Below are 20,970 nucleotides of genomic sequence, written 5' to 3' on the forward strand. Positions count from 1 at the left end.
GCACCTAATTTTACCACAAAAAAACTGGGAAAACATTGACTCAAGTATAAGCCGAGAGTGGTAAATTTCAGAAATAAAAATAGGAACCAATAAAATTACATTAATTGAGGCATCAGGAGGTTAAATGTTTTAAGCTCAAATTTAAGATAAGACTGTCCAACTCTGATTAAATCATTATTCTCATCTTCTTCAATGTAAATGTGCTCATGTATCCTTTTAATAATAATAGAGTAAAATAATACATGTAATAATAATAATTATTATAAATACAGGAAAATAATACATGTAATAAATAGAGTAAAATAATAAATGCAATAATAATAAGATCAGTGTGAAATAAGGAATGTATTAATAGTAATAAAAATAGAGTAATAGTAGAGAAAATAATAGAGAAAATAATAAATGCAATAATACCAATAATAATAGAGAAAACAATAAATGTAATAATACCAATAATAATAGAGAAAAATAAGAAATGTACCATATATTCTCGAGTATAAGCTGACCCAATTATAAGCCAACCAGGACCCTCACTCGAGTATAAGCCGAGGGGGGCTTTTTCAGTCTTAAAAAAAGGGCTGAAAAACTAGGCTTATACTCAAGTAAATACAGTATTTGGAAAGACTTGGCCTCTGGATGCAGACGCTGAGCAAAGACCCATGAGGAGACCAAGGAGAGGAGATCTTGACAGGCAAACTTTTATTCCCAGCAATCTCACATTCACAAAAAAGTAAACAAGGTGTCGAGGTTTGAAGCTGGTTTGAGACCAGGAAAGGACATGAGGGTCTTCCCAATCCTTGGACCTTCTCCACTAGTGAGGGTCGGTTGGGCCATCTTTATATAGATCTCTGAGGAGGAAACCAGGAAACAACTCCCGTTCCAAGGTCCACCTTGTGAGGAACATCATAGATCTGCCCTTGACCAGGGCAGAACGTATTGGGTACGCCGTGCCTCGTCCCTGCTTAGTGGTCCTTGACTTTCCTTTCCAGGTCTTTCAACCTTAAAGAAGCTCAAGCACAAAGGCCCATTATAATTGTCCACGGGGCTGTAAACATCTCAAGATCTTCCATTCCTGGCCAAACGGAAGGGAATAGGTTGGCCAATGCAATGGACATCTGGGTGCCCATTAAGTCTCCTTTTCTGCTCCATTGCCATTCAAACGTTTGATGGAAATAGATTGACATCCTTCCTTGGTCAGGAAGTGATATATATATCTAAGGAGGGCAGAAACCACTATTGACTTGAGGAACATCTTGCATTCGCAGTTGACCCAAGAGAACATCACTGTGGTGACCCACCATGAAAGTCTCCTCCGGCTTGGTTGCCATCATGTTGCTGATCTGGTCCATGACTGCCATTGACGGGACATGTGGAGTTATCGGTGAAGACCAAGGCAAGGAGGTAAGAGAGGAACGTAGACATTTCCTCCGTACAAAGATACTGGGAATGTCTCCTGAGTAGTGGGAGCTGTAGCATTTATTTATTTATTAGCGACATTTATATCCCACCCTTCTCACCCTGAAGGGCGGCTCACAAGTCATATGTACATACAATATATTATATTATTTGTATAGCACAATATAAGAAATATATATTACTGTATTGTACTGTAACATTATATTGTAATATTATTTGTAGTATTACATGCAATACAAATATACCATTATAATAGTGTATTATTATTATTATTATTAATATTATTATATTGTATTATATTATAATATTATTAATATTATATGCATATACAATATACAATTAGTATAACGTAATATGATTATTATATATTGTTATATTGACTAGTCTTTTAGAGGTGGGAGCTTGACTGTGTAAGTGGACACCTCAGCCACACACAGACATACAGTAGAGTCTCACTTATCCAACACTCGCTTATCCAACATTCTGGATTATCCAAAGTATTTTTGTAGTCAATGTTTTCACTTCATCGTGATATTTTGGTGCCAAATTTTGTAAATACAGTAATTACTACATAGCGTTACTGTGTATTGAACTACTTTTTCTGTCAAATTTGTTGGATAACATGATGTTTTGGTGCTTAATTTGTAAAATCATAACCTAATGTGATGTTTAATAGGCTTTTCCTTAATGTGTCCTTATTATCCAACCTATTCGCTTATCCAACGTTCTGCCGGCTCATTTATGTTGGATAAACAAGACTCTACTGTACATATTTTCACTTTTATTATGTGTATAGATTTATGTATACCCCATTTTATCTCTCCCAAAGGGGACTCAAAGCAGCCCAACTTTTGCAGTTCAGACTGGAGAGTTTTAATTTGTCATTTATTAGAGCTCTCTGTGGTGCTGACCACCAGCAATGGGCTCGATTAAAAATTGGATTCTTCTCATATTTGATTAAAAATGTCCTCTCAAACCCTTCTCATAGCTAATCAGCAATGGTCAGAAATTCTGGGGATGAAGTCCTTGTAGCTTGAATCTTTTCCTTGGATTCAAAATGACAAGAAACAGGCTCTGTCTGGGGTCCTCCAATAAACCTTGGGTCCAACCCAACCCCTGGATTTGCAGTAACAGACATGAATGATATATGTTAACATGCACATTTTGCTGCGCTTCTCTGCTCCTCCCCTGCCTCTGTGCTTGTTTAATCAGTTAACATGCACACTTTGCTGCGCTTCTCTGCTCTTCCTCTGCCTCTGTGCTTGTTTAATCAGTTAACATGCACACTTTGCTGCGCTTCCCTGCTCTTCCTCTGCCTCTGTGCTTGTTTAATCAGTTAACATGCACACTTTGCTGCGCTTCCCTGCTCTTCCTCTGCCTCTGTGCTTGTTTAATCAGTTAACATGCACACTTTGCTGCGCTTCCCTGCTCTTCCTCTGCCTCTGTGCTTGTTTAATCAGTTAATATGCACACTTTGCTGAGCTTCCCTGCTCTTCCCCTGCCTCTGTGCTTGTTTAATCAGTTAACATGCACACTTTGCTGCGCTTCTCTGCTCTTCCCCTGCCTCTGTGCTTGTTTAATCAGTTAACATGCACATTTTGCTGCGCTTCTCTGCTCTTCCCCTGCCTCTGTGCTTGTTTAATCAGTTAACATGCACACTTTGCTGCGCTTCTCTGCTCTTCCCCTGCCTCTGTGCTTGTTTAATCAGTTAACATGCACACTTTGCTGCGCTTCTCTGCTCTTCCCCTGCCTCTGTGCTTGTTTAATCAGTTAACATGCACACTTTGCTGCGCTTCTCTGCTCTTCCCCTGCCTCTGTGCTTGTTTAATCAGTTAACATGCACACTTTGCTGCGCTTCTCTGCTCTTCCCCTGCCTCTGTGCTTGTTTAATCAGTTAATATGCACACTTTGCTGCGCTTCTCTGCTCTTCCCCTGCCTCTGTGCTTGTTTAATCACTTAACATGCACACCTTGACACTTGGGAGTTGTAGTTGTGGGGATTCATAGTTCACCTACAATCAAAGAGCCCCTTGAATCTCACTGATGATATAATTTGGTCAAACTTCCCACACAGAACTACCCACACAGAAAAAACACATGTATTGCATTATACAAAGTGTTCACAATTATTTATTTATTTACAGTATTTATATTCTGCCCTTCTTTCTCACCCCGAAGGGGATTCTGGGTGGATCACAAAGCACACAGACATGGCAAACATTCAATGCCATATGAACATATGACATATATAGACAGACACAGGTAATTTAACATTCATCGTCCACTTGTGACACTGAGTCCTTGGTGGAGTATTTCCTCATTCCTTTCCGCACACTGCTGGAAGGTTTTTATGGTGTCGTAAATCAGTTAAAATTAGTCTCCCACGTAAAGTGGTACCTAAATTTCCTACTCGACAGATGCAACTGTCTTTTGATCTGCTTAGAGAGCTCCTCGAACTCACCCTAAGAGCCAGCAGCTTGGGATCGTGATGCAAGCTCTTTCCTGTTTGCAGGAATCATTGAACGTCCAGAACAGACTGCTTAGCAAACGCAGCGGCAGTTTATTCCCAGACATTATAAACGATATCGTAACATATATTACATTACGTAGAATCATGAATGCTGAAAAACCGACACCGAATGGGGAGAGAGTTTACCAACCGACACCAGATCACCCGATAGCTTTGCCATGAAGCCAACTTCAGCGGCCACCTTCTTTATCCGGTTTCCGACATTGGACTTCTGAGTCTGACGCACACAAGTGTAACTCTCACACCCCTCCTTTTAGAGCACTATTTTCAATTTTTATTTAATGCTGCTTGTAGTGGTTCCGGTGGCAAATAAAGCTTGGCCAATATGAAGACGTTGTGTTTCATTTTGTTTCCCCGAAGGGTGAAAGTTCCCATATTAAGCAGACAGCAGAACTAAAGTTTGGACTAAAATCCGAAGTGAATATCACTGCCTCACCAGAGGTTTGCCTTAGAATCTACTATAGTTCTTAATTCCTATTTTCATAGAGCTAACTATGATAATTGATCCATTCAACACCATTATAATTATTATACTAGCTTGGCTACCAGGCATTCCCTGGGTTCCAGGTCCATCATTGGTGGAGTTGAGAGTGCTCTTAGATTGCAGGCGAACTATACATCCAAGTCCCTACAACTCCTATAAGTCATGGTGAATTCGCCCCAAACCCCTCCAGTATGTTCAGTTGCTAATCAATTCCTGTTTGCTGTGTGCCATAGAAAGAATAGGAAAGGGTTAAGGGAGAGGCAGTGGGCGGGGTCAAATTCCACACCAATGGAGAGAGTCAGAAACACTGGGATGTCTGTGGTGGAGGAAAAACAGAAAATTTAGGATGAAATTGTCATTGTCACTTGGGTCATGGGTAGTGCGGTGTCCGTGGAGGACATTGGCAGGGCTCTGGGACATGTTCATGGCGCTCGCTATAACCTGCGATGTCATTGGTGGGTGGGTCATTGGTGTCTCCTGCGTAGTGGGAGCTATAGCTATTTGTGGGAGCTTGTCTGTGTAAGTGGACACCCCAGCCACATACACACATACATACTTTTATTATGTGTATAGTTATTATATATATATATATATATATATATATATATATATATATATATATATATATAAAAAGGGTAATGAAATTTCGGCCTAGGACAAAACAACAAAACTACACATCCCAGAAACACTAAACTTGGCAACACAACCCCTCATCCGTGCCTCTACGTTCATACAACAAAAAGAAAAGAAAAATAAAGTCCTAATTAGAGGGAGAGGAATAATTGTTTTTATCCAGTTGCTGCCAGTTAGAAGGCTAAGCTCCACCCACTTGGTCTCCTAGCAACCCACTCAGCCCAGGGGACAGGCAGAGTTAGGCCTCACTTAGGCCTCTTCCACACTGCCTATAAAATACAGATTATCTGATTTGAACTGGATTATATGGCAGTGTAGACTCAAGGCCCTTCCACACAGCTATATAACCCATTTATAATCTTCCCATACCCATACTTCGCCACAGCAACGCGTGGCTGCGCACAGCTAGTACACACACACACACACACACATATATATATATGTAATGTACATAATTCCCATGGAGTAAATAACAAAACCACTGGACCAAATCACACCAAATGTGGCCACAAAAGACATGGTCATCCAATCTATGTCTTTCCATCAAAAAACCCTATAAAATTAGGTCCAAATTACAGAAAACCCCCCAAAACCAAAAATTACTAACCATGCATGCGCAGAGGCCCCCCAGGAAACTTGGTGACATTAGCCAGGTGTGCGGGGCTTCAACACGTGACCGAGCACAGCTAGACATATTCCAGACAGGAAATAACCAGAGCCAGCTAACACCTCCTAACAAAGGATTCCCCCAGGGATGAAATAACCAAGCTTTGAAGCTGCAAGCCCATTCAGTGCTAATCAAGGTGACTAATTACAACATTCATATTTGCCTCCACAAACAAAACCCACTTAGGATGACGCCACAGCTACGAGTGGTCGGGGACAGCTAATATAATATAATATAACTAGCTGTGCCCGGCCACGCGTTGCTGTGGCTTTTTTTTAGTGATGTTGGTCAATCTTGGGTTTTATTTTTATTGTGACCGTCAACAAAAATTATACAGTATTATTTATTCATTTATTACATTAAAGACATATGATAGGATATTACGCTATAACATATACGACTATTTCACAATATTAGTAGTAATATATATATATATATATATATATATATATATATATATATATTGTTTTGTTATTAGTATTATATTGTAGTGTATTATAATATTATTAGCAGTATTATATGTATATACAATGTATTGTATTATATATGTATTGTATTATTATATATATTAATATATTGCAAATTGGCCCCAGAGTACGGAATGGCCTTGTAGTTTCAAAGCTTGGGTGGTTCCGTGTGTTAGAGGGGGGGAATGCTTTGTTGGGAGGTGCTAGGTGGTCCTGATTGTTTCCTGGATGGAATTTGTGTGTTTTCAGACTGTTGTTGTTTATTTACTGTGCTGAGATGAGAGAGTGATGAGTACGGAATGGCCTTGTAGGTTCAAAGCGTGGGTGGTTTCCTGTGTGAAGGGGGGAATCCTTTGGTGGGAGGTGTTAGATGGCCCTGATTGTTTCCTGGATGGAATAGCTGTGTTTTTAGAGTGTTGATCTTTATTTACTGTCCTGAGATGATATTGTTGTGTATTATTGTACCACAGTAATTATTTCATATTACAGTAGAATCTCACCCAACATTCGTTTATGCAATGTTCTGGATTATGCAATGGAGTCTGCCTTTTAATAGTCAATGTTTTTGGAGTGAGTGTTTTTAATGTATTGTGATATTTTGGTGGTAAATTTGCAAATACAGTAATTACTACATAGCATTACTGCGCATGGAACTACTTTTTGTGTCAAATTTGTTGTATAACATGATGTTTTGGTGTTTAATTTGTATAATGATGACCTAATTCGATGTGTAATTGGTTTTCCTGAATCCCTTCTTATTATCCAACATATTTATTTATGCAACGTTCTGCCGGCATGTTTATGTTGGATAAGTGAGATTCTAGTGTATATTTATAATGTGATATTATTTGTTTAGAAGTGGATTATATGAGGCGCCTTCTGTTATAACAATAATAATTATTATAGTCTTGAATGATTATCATTGTGATAAAAATAATAACTACTTATTATTAGTTGTTATTATATTGTTGAATGATTATCAATGTTATAATAATAATTATTAATTTGTGAATGATTATTACTATAATAATAATAATAATTTTCTATTATTACGATTTGTTAATACATTGTTGAATGATTGTCAGTGTTATAATAATAAGAACTGACTATTATTATGAATTATTATGTTCTCGAATGATTATCAGTATTATACTAATAATAAATTAGTATTATTATTGGTGATTATTACATTCTTAACTGATGATCAGTTATTATATTAATAATTATTACAGGGAAGGGAAAGGTGAGGGCGATAGGGTTTGAGAGGGGAAAAAGGGGGGCTTCTGAGGCATTGGAGGGGTTGTAATTTGTGGGTGAGAACAACAACAACAATAACAACAACAGAAAAGGGGGAAGCTCAGCCTGGGCCAACTTGGGCCTTCCCTTGACTTGTTTTGGGCGCCAACTTCCACCCTTCCTGGCCTGAGGCTCTTTCCTTTTCCCCATCAGCCGTTTAAACGGGTGAGGGGGAAAAGGAAGGGCCCTGAGGCCGGGAAGGGCGGGGGTTGGTGCCCCAAACAACTCGAGGGGAGGTCCAGGCCTGCTCGAGGGCCGTGCCCTCCTCTTCCCCCCTCACCTTGAAGAGCTTGAAGACCTCTGAGAAGAACCGAGAAGGGAGGAGGAGGAGAGAGGGTGAGGCGGGGGGGGGGGGCTCCGCGGGGCCTTCCTCGCATTGGGGGGAGGGGAGAGGGGCGGGAGGAGGGGGCCTGAACGGCAACCGGGGCCCTCCATGGGCCCTGAGGGGGGAGGACATTGAGGGGGAGAGGGCAGAGAGCGACGTGAGGCCCGCACGCCTCCCAGCGCGGCCTCCTCCATCCCGCGCCCAGCAAGGAATCGGCCTTCCTGCCTTCCTTCCTTCAGCTCTGAGGCGAGGTGTGTGTGTGCGCGCGCGGGAAGGGATGGGGGGGTGCGCGCAGGCGCATATCGCCTGTTGCAGTTTTTGGCCGTTTGTGGCCCTGTGATTGTGTTTGTCATATAAATGTGTTGTATCTTACTGGAGCCGCGCGAGCGCCATAAAGGTTTGAAGCATGGTGTTTTTGCGCATGCGTACTTAGTTTTGGCATTTTTTGGTGTTGTGATAGTGTTTTATGTGTAAATTTGTTGTATCTTACTGGAGGCGGGGATGATGGATTGCGTTGCCAATTTTCGAGTTTGGGGGGGGCTGTAGATTTGTTGTTTTGTCCATCGCCGTGATGCCATCACTCTTTTATATATATAGATATAATATAATATAATATAATATAATATAATATAATATAATATAATAATATAATACAAAACATTTCTTGGGGTTCTACAGGAAACTTTAGCTTCACAAAGGGCTCCCCAGAGCACAGTCTGAGAATCGCTGCTCTAAACATTTCTTGAGTTGACGGCGCTCCTTCCGCTTTGACTAATAAACCTGTAGTTCTAAGGACACTTTCCCCCGTACTCACTCCTTGTTGTTTGTTGTTTTGCTGTCCGTAGGAGCCCTGGAGAGTCAAGCGAGGCCTGTTCGACAAATTCAAACATATCTATACGCACCACAAGGACATCCTGGGAGAGATCGCAGAGGTCTTTTCCGACGACCACTCCATATTCCATAACTAGACCTCGCGGAGAGACCTTGATCCGGTCAACGACCCACCACACGACCCAAAACCTGACCTGACCCCCTTAGAAGGTTAACAAATCCAAGATCCCCATCCAGCCTCCTCGAGAAGACCTCCGAAGAACGAGTTTGTTCCATTGTCTCATACATCCTGAAGTTCTTCCTAACGTTCAGGTGGAATCCCATAATTTGAATCCATTTCTTCAAGTTCAGGTTTCCGACAAAGTTGTTTGTATCTCGTGATCCTGTATTGTTTGATGCTTCCCAGCTTTGTAAACCCAACATGTTTCTGAAGTTGAGCTAGAATTTGGAGGGTCTCGCCCAACGGGAGAGAGCCCACAGACCCACCAAATAAGGGTGAGAAAAAGAGACCCTCTAGATCAGGGGTCCTCAAACTTTTAAAACTGGGGGCCAGTTCACGATCCCTCAGACCATGGGAGGGCCAGACTATAGTTTGCCAGGTGGCCACCGAGCAGTAATAATAATAATAATAATAATAATAATAATAATAATAATAATAATAATATATTTAGCCCAACTCCTTTCTGCCATTGTGGACCAAAAGCAAAAACAAAGCACCCCTGACAGATGGCCTCCCAGCCTCAATGTTAATTATTATTATTATTATTATTATTGACACAACAACATTGTATGACACAGCAAACAAGATAAATATGCTGGATTTCGTATCACAAAATCACAAATTGCACTCTTCCCAAGTGTTTAAGACCACGTGATGATGATGATGATGATGATGATAATGATTATTATTATTATTATATTTTGTTTTTGTGAAGCATCAGAGGTGGAGGATATCGCACATGTACTGTTCAGCTGTGAATTGTATAAGAAAGAGAGAGACCAATGCCTCAGGCCATACATTATTCACAAAACACACTGGGACCCACATATTAAAACTTCATTTTTGTTGCCTGGCCAGAATCCTAAAATAACACACAAAACAGTCCTTTTCCTATTCAAAGCAACACAGCTGAGAATTGTTCTGATACGGCCAATGGGCTAATCAATAGAACGTTATTAATAATAATGATAATAGAGAGCTGGAAGAGACCCCTTGGGCCATTTAGCCCAACCCCCTTCAGCCTTTGTGCCGTGGGGGCCGGATAAATGCTTCAATGGGCCGAATGTGGCCCGCGGGCCGTAGTTTGGGGCCCCCTGCTCTAGATAAAGGATTCCCCTTGAATTTCCCAAATAAATTTCACCAGAGTTGAAGAAAAGACCAGTTGACGATCATTCGTCAAGTAAACATACCACATAATACATTACAGTACATTTTATAGCAAAAAAACAGGGTGGTCAATTTTGAATTTCCCGCTCCCATCCGCCTCTGCTGGCTTCATGCTGGTTGGTTGTTGTCATCAGCTGTAGAAAAGGCGTGGACGCCTCGGCCAATAAGAAAGCCAGTGCCGCTTCGGCCTCTTGGCCAATCAGGAGCAAGGAGGCAGTCCGAGCAGGAAACAATGGACCGGGAGTGGGATTTGAGTGGATTAAAATGACTTAATTGGTGTCCGACAGCTAGCAATTACTCCTAAGAGTCCTCCATCCAGCTAGGTATTATTTCCAGTAGTGAGAATATACATCTGAGTCTGACATGGCCGTCAGGATCCGGATTATCTAAAGACTGGATATGGAAACAATTAGGCGAGATCTTGATGACAGTTTCGGCCAGGGTGTGAAGATAAAGGAAGAAGCAGTTTGGAAAATTAAATATACATACTCTACGGACACGAAAGAAAACTGGCTGAAGGTCACTCACAGGTGGTACCTAACTCCAAAGAAAATAGGGCTAATGTATAGAAACGCTAATAGTAATTGCTGGAGATGTAAAAATCACACAGGTTCTTATTTCCACATGTGGTGGACTTGTAGAAAAATAGAGAAATTTTGGACAATAATTTTGGAAGAATGTAATAAAATACTAAAAACAAAGTTTAAGAAAATGCCGGAATTACTCCTGCTGGGGCTACATGATCCGTTAGAAAAATTAGATACGAATACAGACAAATTATTTACTTTCTTTATCACTGCAGCGAGAGTGGTGATTGCAAGATATTGGAAATCCGGGACTGTACCAACAAAAGACATATGGATAGATAAATTATTGGAAATAAAGGATATGGACAAATTAACTTTTCTAATGCGAAGAAGTAATAGAAGAGCGAGGAAGGTCACAGACTGGTTGTATTTTGAGGACTACCTGAAGAAAGCATCAATATGGAACTAACATAAGGACAAACTAAAGAATAAGAAGAATAAAAATGGAAATCAATCCCTCCTCCCCCCCCCCCCCCATTTTTCTTTCTTTTTTCTTTCTTCTCACTATTTTATATTTTGCATATAGGGCATTGGGAAAGGGAGGCATACAAGGGATGCTCATGGGGTAAAAAGGAATTCATAGAGTAAAAAGAGATCATATCATTCACCAAAGGTCCAGGATAAGTTCATATAACACATAGGTAGTAGGTATGTCCAAAAAATCGTTTTGAATCTTATATCGGATTGATATCGGATTGTTCTCGCTTTTTGAGACGCATTCCAATACGTTGTCTCACGGCGCAACCGGCAATTTTGAACCATTGTTGGCTCATTCTCTAATTGTCTCTTAATGTTTCATTAATTTCCCCCCCACCCCCCCAAATTTTTTTTGCGCAGAGAGGGTAGTGGTCTGCAAACCGAAAGCAAGCAAGGCTCGTGTCTTGAGGGAGAGAGAGGGTGAAGGGGCTCGGTCTGGCTGTTCCCAGAGAGGGGTTTGGAGAAAGGGTTAGGGTTTTGTTGCTGGTTCCTTCTCTTAGCAAGGGAATTTCTAGTTTTCAAAGTATCTTTGCACACCTTGCCAGGGCATTGCTTCACGTGGTGGTCACTGGTCCATTTCTAATTGAAGGCACTGGGTTGAGGCTTGTGGAATCACATAGCCAGAGACACCATTGATTTCCAGTGTCCTTCTTGCTTAAAAATATATCAAGGGAATTTCTAGTTTTCAAAGTCTGCAAATGTCCACAATTTTTATGGATTTCCGGCCACAAAAACAAAGATACACAAGTAGAAGGGGGACTTTCACAGTGATAAGTTCCCAATTGAACAGGAAATAAGACTTTCAAACCAGGAACAGGTTTCTTCAAATATTAAAAAATAGTGTATTATAAAAATATATGAAAATTCACCAAAAATCATAGGACACAGGAAACATTCTGCAATTTGTTGAGCTAAGAGTGTTGAATGTGTTCTCCCACTGTACCAAATTTGATGAGGATAGCTCAAGAAATGAGGGCGGGAGAGCCCTGTAAAAGTCCCCCCCGGATTCCTTTTTTTTGCGATTGTGCATGCACGTCTGCCAGTTTAGAAACATTTAGAATCGTTACGAATTTTTGGAAATATCCGAAATTTTTGGGTGAAGAATTCGGAAACACTTTCTATATCGAAGCGCCAGCACCCCCTACTTTAGAAACGAGAATTGAAACATTTTTTTCATCGATCGGACATGCCTAATAGGTAGACATGAGGTCCGGGGGGGGGGGGGGGGGAGTTCCCAAAAGATTCCCGAATGGTTGTGCTAAGTTCTTATATATATATATATATATATATATATATATATATATATATACATATATATATATATTATTTGTGATTTTTATATTACATAAAAATAAAGAGGGAGTCATATAACCAAGAAACGGATAGTGTCAGAGACAGAACGCCAGCAAGTAAAACAAAGCTCAGTTTATTGAGGTTACAGAACCAAAAACGCCCAAAAAAGACAAAGAACAGGGCAAACACTTGACTTCAGTGTGACAAATAACAAAAAACAGCTCAGTTTGAGCTTAAACAGTTCAAAGGAATAAACCGGGTTAAACAGAAGTATAATCCGGATTAAATAAAAGTGCTTACTTCAGCTTGGCAAACAAAGCAAACAAAGGAGAATCAGTAGAAGACAAAACGTAAACAACAGACTGGAGGCAGATTCCTCTCTGCTACTCAGACACAGCAGGGGAATAAACCAGGCTTGCTTATTCCTTCCTGCAGCGAGTGAAAGAGTGGTCGTAGTCAGAATCCAGTTTAGGGTTCAGCGTCCAACGATATCCAGGTCCAGGCACAGCAGTCAGGGTAACGGCAGTCAGCAGGGTCCCAATCCGGTCCAGAGGTCTACAGCCAAGCGAAGTCGTCAAGAAATCCAAAGGTCTCACCGATAGTCAGCAGAAGGGATAATCCGGAATCGAAGTCAGTCAGTCCAGCGTCAATTCAGTGCGAGAAGGTATTGCCCGTCAAAAAGACGACGGAGGTCAAGCTATCGAGATTAAACACAAGTTGCACAGAGAAAAACCCCACACAGTTCCTCCCTCCGTCTATGCCCAGTGTCCTTGGTAAACTTACGTATCCAGGCAACGAATCACACCCATCTTCAGGAAGTTCCCAAACAAAAGCCCAAGCGTCCGTCCAGATTACCTTGCCCAACGCAATTAGACATTGATCCCAAACCCCATTTTATCCCAGTTCAAGCTCATCATCGCTGTCAGCTGCCATCCCAATTCCAGACGCCCCAACATCATCATCCTCATCAGAGCTTAAGCACCTTTGACTACGCCCCACAGCATCCCCAGCTGTGGATCCCGCTCCATCCCTCCAGCCAGTCCATGGGTCTGATCCTGCAACCCGCCAATCACCTCCCATGCTTTCATTGCCTGTTTCCCCAACACCCAAATCCTCTCTCACACGAGTCCATTCCATGTCATCCTCCTCCGAGCTAGCCATCTCTTCCTCCAAACCCTGAGAAAAGCCCTCAAAGGAATCCTCATCTGTCGGTTCTGTAAACAAATCCCGGAGCCGCTTCCTTTCACGCTCCTCGAAGGAGTCTGACTCTCGAGGAGTCTTATGACCCATTCTTCTATTACCGGTGCCCGAAGGCTCAACCATAACACTATCCCCCCTCACAAAGGCCTCACCCTCCAAAGGTGGAGACACAGCAGAGACCTCTGCAGCTACAGCATCCCGTTGCCCAGAAGTGTCCAACTTAAGCAAAGAGCGATGGAATACAGGATGGACCTTAAGAGAGGACAGCAAACGTAATCTAAACACCACAGAAGAGATCTTCTTAACAATAGGGAATGGCCCTAGATACCGTGGTCCAAACTTTCCCCCAGAATGTTTGATATACTTAGAGGATAACCAAACTAAATCTCCCTCTTCTAACTCCTCCCCTGCCTGCCTATGTCGATCAGCTTGAGTCTTCTGAGATGCCTTGGCTTCTAACAACAACTTACGAGCGATATCATGTAAGGCAGCCATTTCAGATGAGCGATATACAGGATCAGAAGAGACCACATTGGTCGACTGTGCCACTCCACCCCGTGGATGGAAACCATAAGTCAACTCAAATGGTGTGTGTCGACTGGACGTATGCTTAGCGTTATTATAAGCAAACTCGGCTACCGACAACCACTTCACCCAATCACCAGGTTGTTCTAGGCAAAAGCAACGCAAATACTGTTCCAACAGCCCATTAACTCTCTCAGATTGTCCATCCGTTTGCGGATGGAAAGCAGAGGACACATTCAACTTGGTTCCTAAACACTCATGGAAATGCTTCCAAAAACGAGATACGAACTGAGGAGCCCTGTCAGATACAATAATATCAGGAGCCCCATGCAAACGGAAAATATGCTTAGTAAAAAGTAAAGCCAATGTAGGAGCCGCCAGAACCATTGAACATGGTATAAAATGAGCCATTTTAGAAAACAAATCCACCACCACCCAGATACACGTGTAACCCCCAGACCTAGGTAAATCAGAAATGAAATCCATAGAAATAATTTGCCAGGGTCTTTCAGGAACAGGTAGTGAAGACAATAATCCCCTAGGGCGCCCGACAGGCGTCTTGCTCTGTTGACATACTGCACAACTATCACAATAACGCAGAATGTCCTGTCGCATTTTAGGCCACCAATAATTCCTGGTAATAAGTTGTACAGTCTTAAACCTACCAAAATGCCCAGCCATCGGCTCATCATGATGTGCCCTAATTACTTCCAACCTGAGTGAACCCGCCGGTACATAAACTTGCCCATTACGCACCAAAACCCCCTCTTGTTCCTGTAAATGAGGTAGCACAGTACGAGTCCCTACCGAAAGCAATATGAGTTGTTCTTGAGTCCAGTTATCATTCTTTTGAGCTTCTAGAATCTGAGTGTGTAACCCAGACTCATTCTCTACCACACATAGAGAAGCAGTTGGTAATATTGTTTGACGCACTGTTTGCTCGCAAGTTTTAAACTCTGGCTTACGAGACAAAGCATCCGCCCTTAAATTAACCTTCCCCTCCACAAACTGAACCTTAAAGTTGAACCTAGAGAAAAACAAGGCCCATCGAATCTGGCGTTGACTCAATTTCTTGGCAGTCTGTAAATGTTCTAAGTTCTTGTGGTCAGATCTGACCACAATTTGATGATGTGCCCCTTCTAACCAGTGCCGCCACACCTCAAACGCCACCTTTATAGCCAACAATTCCTTTTCCCAGATGGTGTAGTTTTGTTCAAAAGGTGTTAGTTGTCTGCAATAGAATCCACAGGGACGCAAGGTCCCAGATGAATCCCTTTGAGATAACACAGCCCCCAACGCATAGCTAGAAGCATCTGCTTCCACTATGAATGGTTTATCAATGTCTGGATGTATTAGTACATTATCATCTTGGAAACTAGATTTCAACTGTTCAAACGCATCTTAAGCCTCCCTTCCCCACACAAACGGTTGCTTCTTACGTAATAGCTGTGTTAAAGGTACAGTCAGTTTAGCAAAGTTTGGAATAAACTCTCGATAGTAATTAGCAAACCCCAAAAAATGCTGTACATCTTTTTTAGACTTGAGTTCTTGCCAGGAGTTGACAGGATCAACCTTGTGCGGGTCCATTTTTAATTCTTTTCCTGAAACTACATGTCCCAAGAATTCCACCTCTGACACGTTGAACACACATTTGGAGGCCTTAGCAAAAAGGCCATTATCCCGTAGACGTTGCAGCACCTGCCTCACATGTTGCTGATGTTCCTTCTCATCTTTAGAAAAAATCAATATATCGTCCAAATAAACCACCATAAATTGATCAATCAAATCTCTAAACACGTCATTTATGAACCTTTGGAAGATGGTGGGCGCATTACATAATCTGAAAGGCATCACACGAAATTCGTGACATCCGAAGCATGTATTGAATGCCGTCTTCCATTCGTCACCTTCCCGTATCCTAATCAAATTATACGCCCCCCGTAGGTCAAGTTTAGAAAAGATCTTAGCCCCTTGAACCCTTGAGAGAAGTTCCGAAATCAAAGGTAGTGGATATCTATCACGAATGGTATGCTTATTAAGAACCCGATAGTCACATACTAGTCTAAGCTCCCCTGTCTTTTTAGCCACAAAAAACACAGGTACAGCAGTTGGAGAGCTAGATGGACGAATAAACCCCTTGGCTAGATTCTCATCAAGGAATTCTCTCAAGGCTTGCCTCTCAGGTACCGTTCGAGCGTACAACCTTCCTGCTGGTAACTTAGCGCCTTCCACCAGTCTAATCGCACAGTCGTATGGTCTATGAGGCAGTAACTTATCTGCTTCTTTCTTACAGAAAACATCCTGAAATTCCCAGTATTCAGTAGGCACACCCTCCATATCAATCTGGGAAGAGTTTAAAACAAAACAACCCTGCCTTTTAAAAGCTATAGTACGCTTCACCCAATCCACTTGAGGGTTCACCAAAGTTAACCAATCCATTCCCAGAATTACATTGTATCTTGGTAACCATGTGATGTCCCATACAAAATCTCCAGTTACCCCTTGCACCTCCCATGTTAGTCCTGAGGTTTCACAATTAACCACCCCGGATTCCAGTAGTCTCCCATCCGCTCCTTCCACCCATATATCGCATGCTTTACGTTTTGTAGGGAGCTTATGTTTTCTTGCAAACCCAACATCCACATACGAGACCGTAGCCCCTGAGTCCAGCAATGCCAGAGTTGAAACAAGTTCCTTTCCCCCAACAGATAGAGAAATGGGTACAAAAACATATTTCCTTCCCTCTAGTGACTGCCTTGTAAGCCCTAGTGCGTTGGCCTTTTCCCGAAAACTGAGAAGGCTTGACGTTACAATTCCTAGCAAAGTGCCCAGCAGTCCCACAGTACAAACATAATCCTAATTGCCTTCTACGATCTTTTTCCACCGTCAACAACTTTCTAAACACCCCAAGCTCCATAGGCTCCTCCCCCTTAGCCACTGGTGCCCTAGATACAGATACAGATGGCGCATACATAGCCCGGGATTGTTTACGGGATTCAAACCGGGCGTCCAAACGCAACACCTTAGCCACCAAAGCGTCCCAGTTTTCTGCTGGCTCTAACCGCGCCAGTTCGTCTTGAAGATGGTCACTTAAACCAGCTATAAACAAAAGCATAAATGCGTTCTCCCCCCAGTCCAATTGATGACGAAGAGAATTAAACTTATTCAAATAGTCCAAAACAGACCATTTTCCCTGTTTTAACCGGTAAAGAGCCCAGCTAGCATTCTCCATACGGAGGGGATCCCCAAAAGTGTCCGACAATAGTTTCTTGAAATTAACCAAATTATCCTTGACTGGGTCATTACCCATAATCAAATTAGTTGCCCACTGTCCCGCTGAACCGGTCAGTAAACTCAAAATAAATGCCACCTTGCTGGTGTCCGTAGGAAAAGCTTGTGGGCTAATCTGAGAAAAATAAAGTTCAACTTGAGCCAAAAAAGTAGGCAATTTGTTCCGGGACCCATCAAAACGTTCAGGAGTCATTACATGACCTTTAGCTGGCTGTGCTGCTTGTGCAGCATAAAATGCAGCCTGCAGCTGATCCAAACGAGCCTTGAGTTCCTCCATCGTCTTTTTGACATTGGTACCTCACTGAAATTTTATAGGCGTTGGGCAATCTGTCAGAGACAGAACGCCAGCAAGTAAAACAAAACTCAGTTTATTGAGGTTACAGAACCAAAAACGCCCAAAAAAGACAAAGAACAGGGCAAACACTTGACTTCAGTGTGACAAATAACAAAAAACAGCTCAGTTTGAGCTTAAACAGTTCAAAGGAATAAACCGGGTTAAACAGAAGTATAATCCGGATTAAATAAAAGTGCTTACTTCAGCCTGGCAAACAAAGCAAACAAAGGAGAATCAGCAGGAGACAAAACGTAAACAACAGACTGGTGGCAGATTCCTCTCTGCTACTCAGACACAGCAGGGGAATAAACCAGGCTTGCTTATTCCTTCCTGCAGCGAGTGAAAGAGTGGTCGTAGTCAGAATCCAGTTTAGGGTTCAGCATCCAACGATATTCAGGTCCAGGCACAGCAGTCAGGGTAACGGCAGTCAGCAGAGTCCCAATCCGGTCCAGAGGTCTACAGCCAAGCGAAGTCGTCAAGAAATCCAAAGGTCTCACCGATAGTCAGCAGAAGGGATAATCCGGAATCGAAGTCAGTCAGTCCAGCGTCAATTCAGTGCGAGAAGGTATTGCCCGTCAAAAAGACGACGGAGGTCAAGCTATCGAGATTAAACACAAGTTGCACAGAGAAAAACCCCACACAGTTCCTCCCTCCGTCTATGCCCAGTGTCCTTGGTAAACTTACGTATCCAGGCAACGAATCACACCCGTCTTCAGGAAGTTCCCAAACAAAAGCCCAAGCGTCCGTCCAGATTACCTTGCCCAACGCAATTAGACATTGATCCCAAACCCCATTTTATCCCAGTTCAAGCTCATCATCGCTGTCAGCTGCCATCCCAATTCCAGACGCCCCAACATCATCATCCTCATCAGAGCTTAAGCACCTTTGACTACGCCCCACAGCATCCCCAGCTGTGGATCCCGCTCCATCCCTCCAGCCAGTCCATGGGTCTGATCCTGCAACCCGCCAATCACCTCCCATGCTTTCATTGCCTGTTTCCCCAACACCCAAATCCTCTCTCACACGAGTCCATTCCATGTCATCCTCCTCCGAGCTAGCCATCTCTTCCTCCAAACCCTGAGAAAAGCCCTCAAAGGAATCCTCATCTGTCGGTTCTGTAAACAAATCCCGGAGCCACTTCCTTTCACGCTCCTCGAAGGAGTCTGACTCTCGAGGAGTCTTATGACCCCTTCTCCTATTACCGGAGCCCGAAGGCTCAACCATAACAGATAGTGTCTAAAAGAAGAAGAAGAAGAAGAAAAACACAATCCCTGATCCCCATCTCCCTCCCTCCTCTCTATGTTACCTTCCAGCTACCCTGCTCTGCGATTTGTCTCTTATTTTTCCCAAAATTTCCCGACCCAAATTTCTTAAGACCCGAGAGTGTCTATTCATAAACAACAACCCTATGTTTCCAAGTTCCTTTTTTTCATTCAGGTATTTACATAAGTTGTTCCAGTCCGTTTTTGTCCTTGGTTGATGATTTTGTGAAATTATTTGCGTTAATATGTCCATATTTTGTATGTCCATCAGTTTCAATATCCATTGCTCTGACGACGGCACTTCCGCTGTTTTCCAAAGTTTCGCAATCATAATTCTGGCTGCGCTTATCATATATGTAAACAGTTTTTCTTTATTTGGGTCCATGACGAAGTCCGTTAACCATAATAAAAAGTATTCCGGTTTTAATATAAGTTTTACTTGTAGTATGATCTCCATCTCCTTCTTTATTGATCTCCAAAACCTTTTAACCTTCTTGCACCCCCAACACATGTGAAAGAGACCCCCCTTTTCTTTTCTACATTTCCAACACTCTTCCTCGTTCTTTCCTTTGTTAAATTTTGCCAATTTTTCCGTTTCTAAACAATCGCAAAAAAAAGGAACCCGGGGGAACTTTTACAGGGCTCTCCCGCCCTCATTTCTTGAGCTATCCTCATCAAATTTGGTACAGTGGGAGAACACATTCAACACTCTTAGCTTAACAAATTGCAGAACATTTCCTGTGTCCTATGATTTTTGGTGTATTTTCATAACTTTTTATAATACATTATTTTTCAATATTTGAAGAAACCTGTTCCTGGTTTGAAAGTCTTATTTCCTGTTCAATTGGGTACTCATCACTGTGAAAGACCCTCTTCTACTTGTGTATCTTTGTTTTTGTGGCCAGAAATCCATAAAAATTGTGGACATTTGCAGACTTTGAAAACTAGAAATTCCCTTGATATATTTTTAAGCAAGAAGGACACTGGAAATCAATGGTGTCTCTGGCTATGTGCAGGGCCGGCCCAAGGTAATTTTCAAGTGTAAGCGAACAGAATTTTGGCGCCCCCCCCCCAAAACAATCGGATATCGAATTGTTGGCAGTTGTGAGGCTACCCTGAGTCCTCTTCAGGGTGAGAAGGGCGGGACACAAGTATGGGAAATAAATAAATAAATAAATAAAACCAGGACAGTAAAAAAAGAACACTCAAAAACAGGGGAATTCCAGACATGAAACAATCAGGGCCAGCTAACACCACCCAACAAAGATTCCCTCAGGCAGGAAGCAGCCAGCTATGAATATGTGAGGGACATTCAATGCTAATCAAGGTGGCCAACTGCAACATTTACACTTGCCTCAACCTCACAACCTCTGAGGATGCCTGCCATAGATGTGGGTGAAATGTCAGGAGAGAATGCTTCTGGAGCATGGCCAGACAGCCCAGAAAATGCACAGCAACTCAATAATGATAATGATAATTTTATTTCTTACCCGCTCAAGACGGTTGACAACATTGCTAGAACACATAATAATTTAAAAACACTCCGTAAAATATACATATGGAAACATATTTCCATAAAATACACAAAACAAAAAGGAGCCCCGGTAGCGAAGTGTGTTAAAGCACTGAGCTGCTGAACTTGCAGACCGAAAGGTCCCAGGTTCAAATCCCGGGAGCGAAATGAGCGCCCGCTGTTAGCTCCAGCTTTTGCCAACCTAGTAGTTCGAAAACATGCCAATGTGAGTAGATCAATAGGTACCACTTCCGGCGGGAAGGTAACGGTGCTCCATGCAGTCATGCTGGCCACATGACCTTGGAGGTGTCTACGGACAACACTGGCTCTTTGGCTTAGAAATGGAGATGAGCACCAACCCCCAGAGTCAGACATGACTGGACTTAACGTCAGGGGAAACCTTTACCTTTACCTTACACAAAACAAAAATTAGACATAGAGTGGAAGTTTAAA

The 20,970-nt window shown here is 42.3% G+C and overlaps 1 long non-coding RNA gene across 1 annotated transcript; it reads left to right on the forward strand.

Annotated features, from left to right (window-relative positions):
- The first annotated feature begins 787 nt into the window (after window positions 1-787).
- On the forward strand, window positions 788-11,090 carry LOC134294497 (uncharacterized). Its single transcript, XR_010001381.1, has 2 exons — window positions 788-1,401; window positions 8,663-11,090. It is a non-coding gene; the product is annotated as an uncharacterized LOC134294497 (long non-coding RNA).
- Window positions 11,091-20,970: the final 9,880 nt, after the last annotated feature.

Source organism: Anolis carolinensis, unplaced genomic scaffold (genome assembly GCF_035594765.1).
Source record: "Anolis carolinensis isolate JA03-04 unplaced genomic scaffold, rAnoCar3.1.pri scaffold_15, whole genome shotgun sequence".
In the NCBI taxonomy this organism is placed as follows: Eukaryota; Metazoa; Chordata; class Lepidosauria; order Squamata; family Dactyloidae; genus Anolis; species Anolis carolinensis.